We start from the raw sequence: 12,074 nt of genomic DNA, 5'->3' as shown, positions 1-12,074 counted from the left end.
ACTTGCATTAACTTTACACTGCTACTGACTGCTACTAAGGACTTGAAGATATCCATCTACAAGTGACAGAGAGAAGTGGATAATCTGAAGACTATCCACAGCAGCACAGTAGTGCAAAGCAGAAGCAAATATTGTAAAACAAAGGGAGGTTTCCTCAAGTACAAATTTACATTGTTGAAACACTTATCCAGCCCATTGATTTGTAAAGATTTGTTGTGTTATTCCATACATGAAAGGTTAATCCACTTTGCATCCATGGGGGCATCACCACTGTATGTATATATGTATGTGACTATGGAAAACATGGTTGTTTTTCTACTTTCAACTGAAAGAGAATCAACATCACCAGCTCTTTAACTCAGAAAACCAGCAGTAGTGGAGTCAGCTGGACCATAACGGACTGTCTTCATCCTCGACCTGTCCTCTATCGAGTTTGTCCTCTATCCAACCATCTATCCATCTTTCACTCCATCCATTCATTATTCCACTCCATTCCCTTTGGCAAAGCACCTATCATATGCAGTACCTTTAGCATACAGTCTAACATACCATGGAAAGTTCGTTGAATTTCTCTAATATTAATTGATCACTTTTTGTGAGGAAACTATTACTTTCCTGCATTTTAATTGCTTTTTTTTTTGTCAAGATTAGGAACAAAGGACCTGTATTTAAATGCAGGTCTGTTCACCATTTTTCTAATCTGAATTGGTCCCAGTTATTCAGCATGATGAATACCCATACTTCACTGCTCGTGATCAATCTGCTGCCCCCATGCTCATGTTGCTTGTCAGTCATCCCATGACACCATTACACTAGTACCATCCTGACCTGAGAAAGATCACCTTCCCTCCAGTCTTACTGCCAGGCTATGGCAGGGGGCCGCCAATGGCTCAGATGGATGGAGGTAAATGGAGAAGAGGGACTGGCTGTTAAAATGCCCACAACGATGTGGCTGATGTTTTTGACCACCAGGAAACAATGGAAAAGGTCTGAGAGTTCCTCTGGACAGAGAAGGAGTCAACGGCAGACTGATCAGTCAGCATATGCTAGACAGAACAAATACAAGATACTGCAGTAGAAATACTTTTAATTAGGTGGTCCTTAAATAGCTACTCTTGAACTCTTTACTACTCTGCACCGGTGCATTATTACTACAGACACGCCTGCAGACAGTGATTGAATTGAATCTCTCTAATTGATTGCAACTGTCTGTACTTACAGGTACTGTCCTAGCAGACCCGCTTTGTCTAATTTGCTCTGTCACTTTGCTGTCTGAACCTCATGGCCCTCTGCAAATCTGCTAAATACTACTGCAACTTCTTGACAGATCTTGTTCCAATTCAATCTCATGTTTATGTGGTGTTTGTCTGGCAGACTCATTAATTGAATGTTTGATTGATGTGTCTTTCTCCTTTATTTGTCCTTCCTCTTTTAACATATTTCTCAGCTGATTAGTCCAACCCATTTTTAATAGTTGTTTTTTATATCCATTTAGTCTCTCTCTTCTTTTATCTTTTATGTGCTCATGCCTCATTACCTACAATCTACCTCTGCATGTATTTTGTTATTTGTACATTTACTCATGTATTTACCTTTAACTGGTTATGTTGATGATCCTGTCTCATCTCTTGTTTACTTTCTCATGTGTGACTATTTGTTCCCGTGGTGTGCATCAGGGCACAGTTCTATGTTCTGTGAGATTAGTAGATATTTCTGCATGTTTTTTCTCTGTGTAATCATGCAGAATAGACTTTTCAGCACAGCCTAATATCTGTGGTTCCACCAGTCACAACTGAAAACAGTCTCGATGACACTGTTGTGTGAATGTTCTTGTTGTGGATAGGAACACGGGAAACGTTGAAAACTGTGGACCATCCCAGCACTGTAATGTCCACGTTTTTCTTTGTTATTGATTGATCAAATATCATGATCAATGGGAAGAAATGTATGTGTATATCACGTGAAATATGTCTGTGACTCTCGCTTGACTGTGATCCTGATACGAGTGTTGGCCTGAGGCATGGTAGGTACTGTTATAGTCAGATAAACTATGTGGATGTGTCTCTCCTGGCCCTTCTTTCCCCCTTACTAACTGGTGTTGCCTATTCTTTCCAGGGATCCAGTTTCGTCTCCCTTCTTCCTGCAGTGTGGACCGAGCCGATCCACCTCCAGGTAAAAAAGCCTTCATCACCTTCACCAATCCATGCATTGCAAAATTGCCAGTGTTAATGAAGTGTGAAGTCTAACACCAAAAAAAGTGTCTATATTGTCCCACTCTACATAGAGTAAAATGTTTTAATGTGTTCACTTTTTAACACTTTAGGGTTTAAAATGATGCTTTACAAAATACACTTTTTCAGTGTGAATAGTCAACTCTAATATCAATCAATCAATCAAATGTTTTTATAAAACCCTTTTAACATCAGCCGATGTCATAAAGTGCTATACAGAAACCCAGCCTTAAACCCCAAACAACAAGAAATGCAGATGTAGATGCACGGTGTAGAATACAGTTGGTGGGCTGATCATTATCTAATCTCAGCTACATTTCATTTTGTCCATCCATCACAACTGATGATGGAAATCCTGAGCTGCCTGCCGGTCATTAGTTAGCTTGTGGTGGTGTGGTACTAAGCATAGAATTAGAATACTAGGATGGAAATTAACCTTATGACGGAATAAACAAAGCCATTTTGGTCAAGGAGTTGGTCAACCGTGGTTTGCAAGTGCTTTGATAAGATATTGTGTAAAATAATGTTTGTTAGCTAGCTAGCCAGTCGGTATTAGAGGGATGATTCCATGCATTTTTCAAATTAACTTCTCCTTTCGCCAAGATAATCCATTAACATGACAGGTGTGGCATATCAATAAGCTGATTAAACAGCATGATCATTACACAGGTGCACCTTGTGCTGGGGACAATAAAAGGCCACTCTAAAATGTGCAGTTTTGTCACACAACACAATGCCACAAATGTCTCAGGTTTTGAGAGAGCGTGCATTTGGCATGCTGACTGGAGGAATGTCCACCAGAGCTGTTGCCAGAGAATTGAATGTAAATTCTTCTACCATAAACCGCCTCCAACGTTGTTTTAGAGAATTTGGCAGCACGTCCAACCGGCCTCACAAGCGCAGACCTCATGTAACCACGCCAGCCCAGGACCTCCACATCCGGCTTCTTCACCTGCAAGATTGTCTGAGACCAGCCACCTGGACAGCTGATGAAATTGAGGAGTATTTCTGTCCGTAATAAAGACCTTTTGTTGGGAAATACTCAATCTGATTGGCTGGGCCTGGCTCCCCAGTGGGTAGGTCTGGCTCCTAAGTGGGTGGGCCTCTGCCCAACCATGGCTGCTCCCCTGCCCAGTCGTGAAATCCATTGATTAGGGCCTAATTTATTTATTTTAATTGACAGATTTCCTTATATTAACTGTGACTCAGTAAAATCGTTGAAATTGTTGCATGTTACATTTATATTTTTGTTCAGTATGTTTGATCAGAAGACTTAGGGTGTTTCTCAATATGTATACTATCATGCTCCGAGCACACAATCTGGAGCATGGGAGGGTCGGAGCATGAGTCCAAATCAAATCATTCAAAACGGAGCACGGAGGGCACTTCTCTGTTGCATGCATCGATGCAAGCTTAAATGAAAAGTATGGACAGAAATATGAAGCAACCACATAAAAAACAATGCAACATTTCTTGAAATCAATGGCAGGTATTATTTGAGCTGAAGCGAGATAAAATAAGCTCCGACTTTGGAACGAAATGTTGCCCATTCATTTGTCATATGTTGCTGGACTACAATATGTTATCTTAAAAACGTGAAATACTTTCTGTGTTAATTCTGGCATGTACCCACTGTAGTATGTGTAGATTGCAAGCCCATAGTAAGTCAATAGGGCGAACTGGCTAGTAACTGCTGTTAGCTAGCTAGTTAGCCACGAATAATTGACATCTACCTTGTATTTTTATTTATTTATTATTTCACCTTTATTTAACCAGGTAGGCTAGTTGAGAACAAGTTCTCATTTACAATTGCGACCTGGCCAAGATAAAGCAAAGCAGTTCGACACATACAACAACACAGAGTTACACATGGAGTAAAACAAACATACAGTCAATAAAACAGTAGAAAAATAAGTCTATATACAATGTGAGCAAGTGAGGTGAGATAAGTGAGGTAAAGGCAAAAAAAGGCCATGGTGGCGAAGTAAATACAATATAGCAAGTAAAACCCTGAAATGGTTGATTTGCAGTGGAAGAATGTGCAAAGTAGAGATAGAAATAATGGGGTGCAAAGGAGCAAAATAAATAAATAAATACAGTAGGGAAAGAGGTAGTTGTTTGGGCTAAATTATAGATGGGCTATGTACAGGTGCATTAATCTGTGAGGTGCTCTGACAGCTGGTGCTTAAAGCTAGTGAGGGAGATAAGTGTTTCCAGTTTCAGAGATTTTTATAGTTCGTTCCAGTCAATGGCAGCAGAGAACTGGAAGGAAAGGCGGCCAAAGGAAGAATTGTTTTTTTAGGGTGACCAGGGAGATATACCTGCTGGAGCACGTGCTACAGGTGGGTGCTGCTATGGTGACCAGCGAGCTGAGATAAGATTACCTAGCAGGGTCTTGTAGATGACCTGGAGCCGGTGGGTTTGGCGACGAGTATGAAGCGTGGGCCAGCCAACGAGAGTGTACAGGTCACAGTGGTGGGTAGTATATGGGCTTTGGTGACAAAATGGATGGCACTTGAGTAGGTTATTGGAGGCTATTTTGTAAATGAGATCGCCGAAGTCGAGGATTGGTAGGATGGTCAGTTTTACAAGGGTATGTTTGGCAGCATGAGTGAAGGATGCTTTGTTGCGAAATAGGAAGCCAATTCTAGATTTAACTTTGGATTGGAGATGTTTGATGTGAGTCTGGAAGGAGAATTTACAGTCTAACCAGACACCTAGGTATTTGTAGTTGTCCACATATTCTAAGTCAGAGCCATCCAGAGTAGTGATGTTGGACAGGTGGGCAGGTGCAGGCAGCGATCTGTTGAAGAGCATGCATTTAGTTTTACTTGTATTCAAGAGCAATTGGAGGCCACGGAAGAAGAGTTGTACGGCATTGAAGCTCGTCTGTAGGGTTGTTAACACAGAGTCCAAAGAAGGGCCAAATGTATACAGAATGGTGTCATCTGTGTAGAGGTGGATCAGAGAATCACCAGCAGCAAGAGCGACATCATTAATGTATACAGAGAAGAGAGTCTGTCTAAGTTATAACATTAGTTTTAGGTCATTTTTGTCTGTTTAAGTAGCTGGCTAGCTAGATTACTGTGATTCACATGTAGCTAGCTGATATTTATGAAGTGAAATGTTTGCTTTCTGTATATTTTGTTTTGTCTTTGTCCCAGCTGGAAGCAGGTTCAGTGAATGGGGAGGTGCAGCATGTGTGAGTTAATACAGTAGGGGAGTGTGAATGTTTCTCAAATGTAATGTTTTATGAGTTCTCCATGTTCTCGTCCTCACAAGAACAGACTCAAGAGAACGTCCTTGGAGAATGCACTCGAAGCATGAGAGTGGGGAGAACGGTAGTATGCATATTGAGATCATATAATGGCACTCGCAGGTTTCCAGGGATACGAAAATGTTGACATGTAATGTCTATTTGCATATATTTTAGTGCCTATTTATACAGGGACTTGGAATTAAACCTTTATAAACAGTATGTATACCAATTCCCTGTATAAATGGCCTCTAAAATATATGCAAACAGACATTACATGTCAACATGTATGTATCCTTGGAAAGTAAGGCATGTGATATCAGAAATTGTAGAATTATTGTCTACCTAACATATTGTCATATATTTATACAGAGAATTGGTATAAAACCTTTATAGACTGTATTTGTAAAGGTGTTATACCAATTTGCTGTATACATCTGTATAAATATTTGACAACAATTCTACAATTTCTGCATATGTCAAATCAGGATTATGCTTCTACTACCATTCATTGCAATTAGAGTGGTTTGGATTTCTCCCTGATCAATATGGCTGCCATCTTGACCCAATTCTGTAACTTGAAGGGTTTATGTCATAGCCCCTCTAGTAACTTAATAGGATCTCTATGGTACTGAGGATATGTACTAAGCCTGAGCTGCCTGCTAGTCATTAGTTAGGTGGTGGTGTGATAATGAGGATCTGTCCAATGCGTGAGGTTAAACATGGTTCTGGTTACTTGGAGGGTAGGAGTTAAACATGGTTCTGGTTACTTGGAGGGTAGGAGTTAAACATGGTTCTGGTTACTTGGAGGGTAGGAGTGAAACGTGGTTCTGGTGACTGAGAGTAGGAGTTAAACATGGTTCTGGTTACTTGGAGGGTAGGAGTTAAACATGGTTCTGGTTACTTGGAGGGTAGGAGTTAAACATGGTTCTGGTTACTTGGAGGGTAGGAGTTAAACATGGTTCTGGTTACTTGGAGGGTAGGAGTTAAACATGGTTCTGGTGACTTGGAGGGTAGGAGTTAAACATGGTTCTCTGGTGACTTGGAGGGTAGGAGTTAAACATGGTTCTCTGGTGACTTGGAGGGTAGGAGTTAAACATGGTTCTCTGGTGACTTGAAGGGTAGGAGTTTAACATGGTTCTCTGGTGACTTGGAGGGTAGAAGTTAAACATGGTTCTCTGGTGACTTGGAGGGTAGGAGTTAAACATGGTTATCTGGTGACTTGGAGGGTAGGAGTTAAACATGGTTCTCTGGTGACTTGGAGGGTAGGAGTTAAACATGGTTCACTGGTGACTTGGAGGGTAGGAGTTAAACATGGTTCTCTGGTGACTTGAAGGGTAGGAGTTTAACATGGTTCTCTGGTGACTTGGAGGGTAGAAGTTAAACATGGTTCTCTGGTGACTTGGAGGGTAGGAGTTAAACATGGTTCTGGTGACTTGGAGGGTAGGAGTTAAACATGGTTCTCTGGTGACTTGGAGGGTAGGAGTTAAGCATGGTTCACTGGTGACTTGGAGGGTAGGAGTTAAACATGGTTCTCTGGTGACTTGGAGGGTAGGAGTTAAACATGGTTCTCTGGTGACTTGGAGGGTAGGAGTTAAACATGGTTCTCTGGTGACTTGGAGGGTAGGAGTTAAACATGGTTCACTGGTGACTGAGGGTAGGAGTTAAACATGGTTCACTGGTGACTGAGGGTAGGAGTTAAACATGGTTCTCTGGTGACTTGGAGGGTAGGAGTTAAACATGGGTCTCTGGTGACTTGGAGGGTAGGAGTTAAACATGGTTCACTGGTGACTGAGGGTAGGAGTTAAACATGGTTTTCTGGTGACTTTTAGGGTAGAAGGCAAAGATGGTTCTCTGGTGATTGAGAGTAGGAGTTAAACATATTTTTCTGGTGACTTGGAGGGTAGGAGTTAAACATGGTTCTGGTTACTTGGAGGGTAGGAGTTAAACATGGTTCTGGTTACTTGGAGGGTAGGAGTTAAACATGGTTCTGGTAACTTGGAGGGTAGGAGTTAAACATGGTTCTGGTTACTTGGAGGGTAGGAGTTAAACATGGTTCTGTTTACTTGGAGGGTAGGAGTTAAACATGGTTCTCTGGTGACTTGGAGGGTAGGAGTTAAACATGGTTCTCTGGTGACTTGGAGGGTAGGAGTTAAACATGGTTCTGGTGACTTGGAGGGTAGGAATTAAACATGGTTCTGGTTACTTGGAGGGTAGGAGTTAAACATGGTTCTCTGGTGACTTGGAGGGTAGGAGTTAAACATGGTTCTGGTTACTTGGAGGGTAGGAGTTAAACATGGTTCTGGCAACTTGGAGGGTAGGAGTTAAACGTGGTTCTGGTTACTTGGAGGGTAGGAGTTAAACATGGTTCTGGTTACTTGGAGGGTAGGAGTTAAACATGGTTCTGGTTACTTGGAGGGTAGGAGTTAAACATGGTTCTGGTTACTTGGAGGGTAGGAGTTAAACATGGTTCTGGTTACTTGGAGAGTAGGAGTTAAACATGGTTCTCTGGTGACTTGGAGGGTAGGAGTTAAACATGGTTCTCTGGTGACTTGGAGGGTAGGAGTTAAACATGGTTCTCTGGTGACTTGGAGGGTAGGAGTTAAACATGGTTCTCTGGTGACTTGGAGGGTAGGAGTTAAACATGGTTCTGGTTACTTGGAGGGTAGGAGTTAAACATGGTTCTGGTTACTTGGAGGGTAGGAGTTAAACATGGTTCTGGTTACTTGGAGGGTAGGAGTTAAACATGGTTCTCTGGTGACTTGGAGGGTAGGAGTTAAACATGGTTTTCTGGTGACTTTTAGGGTAGAAGGCAAAGATGGTTCTCTGGTGATTGAGAGTAGGAGTTAAACATATTTTTCTGGTGACTTGGAGGGTAGGAGTTAAACATGGTTCTGGTTACTTGGAGGGTAGGAGTTAAACATGGTTCTGGTTACTTGGAGGGTAGGAGTTAAACATGGTTCTGGTAACTTGGAGGGTAGGAGTTAAACATGGTTCTGGTTACTTGGAGGGTAGGAGTTAAACATGGTTCTGGTAACTTGGAGGGTAGGAGTTAAACATGGTTCTGGTTACTTGGAGGGTAGGAGTTAAACATGGTTCTGTTTACTTGGAGGGTAGGAGTTAAACATGGTTCTCTGGTGACTTGGAGGGTAGGAGTTAAACATGGTTCTCTGGTGACTTGGAGGGTAGGAGTTAAACATGGTTCTGGTGACTTGGAGGGTAGGAATTAAACATGGTTCTGGTTACTTGGAGGGTAGGAGTTAAACATGGTTCTCTGGTGACTTGGAGGGTAGGAGTTAAACATGGTTCTGGTTACTTGGAGGGTAGGAGTTAAACATGGTTCTGGCAACTTGGAGGGTAGGAGTTAAACGTGGTTCTGGTTACTTGGAGGGTAGGAGTTAAACATGGTTCTGGTTACTTGGAGGGTAGGAGTTAAACATGGTTCTGGTTACTTGGAGGGTAGGAGTTAAACATGGTTCTGGTTACTTGGAGGGTAGGAGTTAAACATGGTTCTGGTTACTTGGAGAGTAGGAGTTAAACATGGTTCTCTGGTGACTTGGAGGGTAGGAGTTAAACATGGTTCTCTGGTGACTTGGAGGGGTTAAACATGGTTCTCTGGTGACTTGGAGGGTAGGAGTTAAACATGGTTCTCTGGTGACTTGGAGGGTAGGAGTTAAACATGGTTCTCTGGTGACTTGGAGGGTAGGAGTTAAACATGGTTCTGGTTACTTGGAGGGTAGGAGTTAAACATGGTTCTGGTTACTTGGAGGGTAGGAGTTAAACATGGTTCTGGTTACTTGGAGGGTAGGAGTTAAACATGGTTCTCTGGTGACTTGGAGGGTAGGAGTTAAACATGGTTCTCTGGTGACTTGGAGGGTAGGAGTTAAACATGGTTCTGGTTACTTGGAGGGTAGGAGTTAAACATGGTTCTGGTTACTTGGAGGGTAGGAGTTAAACATGGTTCTGGTTACTTGGAGGGTAGGAGTTAAACATGGTTCTGGTAACTTGGAGGGTAGGAGTTAAACATGGTTCTGGTTACTTGGAGGGTAGGAGTTAAACATGGTTCTGTTTACTTGGAGGGTAGGAGTTAAACATGGTTCTCTGGTGACTTGGAGGGTAGGAGTTAAACATGGTTCTCTGGTGACTTGGAGGGTAGGAGTTAAACATGGTTCTGGTGACTTGGAGGGTAGGAATTAAACATGGTTCTGGTTACTTGGAGGGTAGGAGTTAAACATGGTTCTCTGGTGACTTGGAGGGTAGGAGTTAAACATGGTTCTGGTTACTTGGAGGGTAGGAGTTAAACATGGTTCTGGCAACTTGGAGGGTAGGAGTTAAACGTGGTTCTGGTTACTTGGAGGGTAGGAGTTAAACATGGTTCTGGTTACTTGGAGGGTAGGAGTTAAACATGGTTCTGGTTACTTGGAGGGTAGGAGTTAAACATGGTTCTGGTTACTTGGAGGGTAGGAGTTAAACATGGTTCTGGTTACTTGGAGAGTAGGAGTTAAACATGGTTCTCTGGTGACTTGGAGGGTAGGAGTTAAACATGGTTCTCTGGTGACTTGGAGGGTAGGAGTTAAACATGGTTCTCTGGTGACTTGGAGGGTAGGAGTTAAACATGGTTCTCTGGTGACTTGGAGGGTAGGAGTTAAACATGGTTCTGGTTACTTGGAGGGTAGGAGTTAAACATGGTTCTGGTTACTTGGAGGGTAGGAGTTAAACATGGTTCTGGTTACTTGGAGGGTAGGAGTTAAACATGGTTCTCTGGTGACTTGGAGGGTAGGAGTTAAACATGGTTTTCTGGTGACTTTTAGGGTAGAAGGCAAAGATGGTTCTCTGGTGATTGAGAGTAGGAGTTAAACATATTTTTCTGGTGACTTGGAGGGTAGGAGTTAAACATGGTTCTGGTTACTTGGAGGGTAGGAGTTAAACATGGTTCTGGTTACTTGGAGGGTAGGAGTTAAACATGGTTCTGGTAACTTGGAGGGTAGGAGTTAAACATGGTTCTGGTTACTTGGAGGGTAGGAGTTAAACATGGTTCTGGTAACTTGGAGGGTAGGAGTTAAACATGGTTCTGGTTACTTGGAGGGTAGGAGTTAAACATGGTTCTGTTTACTTGGAGGGTAGGAGTTAAACATGGTTCTCTGGTGACTTGGAGGGTAGGAGTTAAACATGGTTCTCTGGTGACTTGGAGGGTAGGAGTTAAACATGGTTCTGGTGACTTGGAGGGTAGGAATTAAACATGGTTCTGGTTACTTGGAGGGTAGGAGTTAAACATGGTTCTCTGGTGACTTGGAGGGTAGGAGTTAAACATGGTTCTGGTTACTTGGAGGGTAGGAGTTAAACATGGTTCTGGCAACTTGGAGGGTAGGAGTTAAACGTGGTTCTGGTTACTTGGAGGGTAGGAGTTAAACATGGTTCTGGTTACTTGGAGGGTAGGAGTTAAACATGGTTCTGGTTACTTGGAGGGTAGGAGTTAAACATGGTTCTGGTTACTTGGAGGGTAGGAGTTAAACATGGTTCTGGTTACTTGGAGAGTAGGAGTTAAACATGGTTCTCTGGTGACTTGGAGGGTAGGAGTTAAACATGGTTCTCTGGTGACTTGGAGGGTAGGAGTTAAACATGGTTCTCTGGTGACTTGGAGGGTAGGAGTTAAACATGGTTCTCTGGTGACTTGGAGGGTAGGAGTTAAACATGGTTCTGGTTACTTGGAGGGTAGGAGTTAAACATGGTTCTGGTTACTTGGAGGGTAGGAGTTAAACATGGTTCTGGTTACTTGGAGGGTAGGAGTTAAACATGGTTCTCTGGTGACTTGGAGGGTAGGAGTTAAACATGGTTTTCTGGTGACTTTTAGGGTAGAAGGCAAAGATGGTTCTCTGGTGATTGAGAGTAGGAGTTAAACATATTTTTCTGGTGACTTGGAGGGTAGGAGTTAAACATGGTTCTGGTTACTTGGAGGGTAGGAGTTAAACATGGTTCTGGTTACTTGGAGGGTAGGAGTTAAACATGGTTCTGGTAACTTGGAGGGTAGGAGTTAAACATGGTTCTGGTTACTTGGAGGGTAGGAGTTAAACATGGTTCTGGTTACTTGGAGGGTAGGAGTTAAACATGGTTCTCTGGTGACTTGGAGGGTAGGAGTTAAACATGGTTCTCTGGTGACTTGGAGGGTAGGAGTTAAACATGGTTCTCTGGTGACTTGGAGGGTAGGAGTTAAACATGGTTCTGGTGACTTGGAGGGTAGGAATTAAACATGGTTCTGGTTACTTGGAGGGTAGGAGTTAAACATGGTTCTCTGGTGACTTGGAGGGTAGGAGTTAAACATGGTTCTGGTTACTTGGAGGGTAGGAGTTAAACATGGTTCTGGCAACTTGGAGGGTAGGAGTTAAACGTGGTTCTGGTTACTTGGAGGGTAGGAGTTAAACATGGTTCTGGTTACTTGGAGGGTAGGAGTTAAACATGGTTCTGGTTACTTGGAGGGTAGGAGTTAAACATGGTTCTGGTTACTTGGAGGGTAGGAGTTAAACATGGTTCTGGTTACTTGGAGGGTAGGAGTTAAACATGGTTCTCTGGTGACTTGGAGGGTAGGAGTT

The sequence above is a fragment of the Oncorhynchus clarkii genome, chromosome 4, assembly GCF_045791955.1.
Source record: "Oncorhynchus clarkii lewisi isolate Uvic-CL-2024 chromosome 4, UVic_Ocla_1.0, whole genome shotgun sequence".
In the NCBI taxonomy this organism is placed as follows: Eukaryota; Metazoa; Chordata; class Actinopteri; order Salmoniformes; family Salmonidae; genus Oncorhynchus; species Oncorhynchus clarkii.
This window is presented reverse-complemented; position numbering follows the sequence as displayed.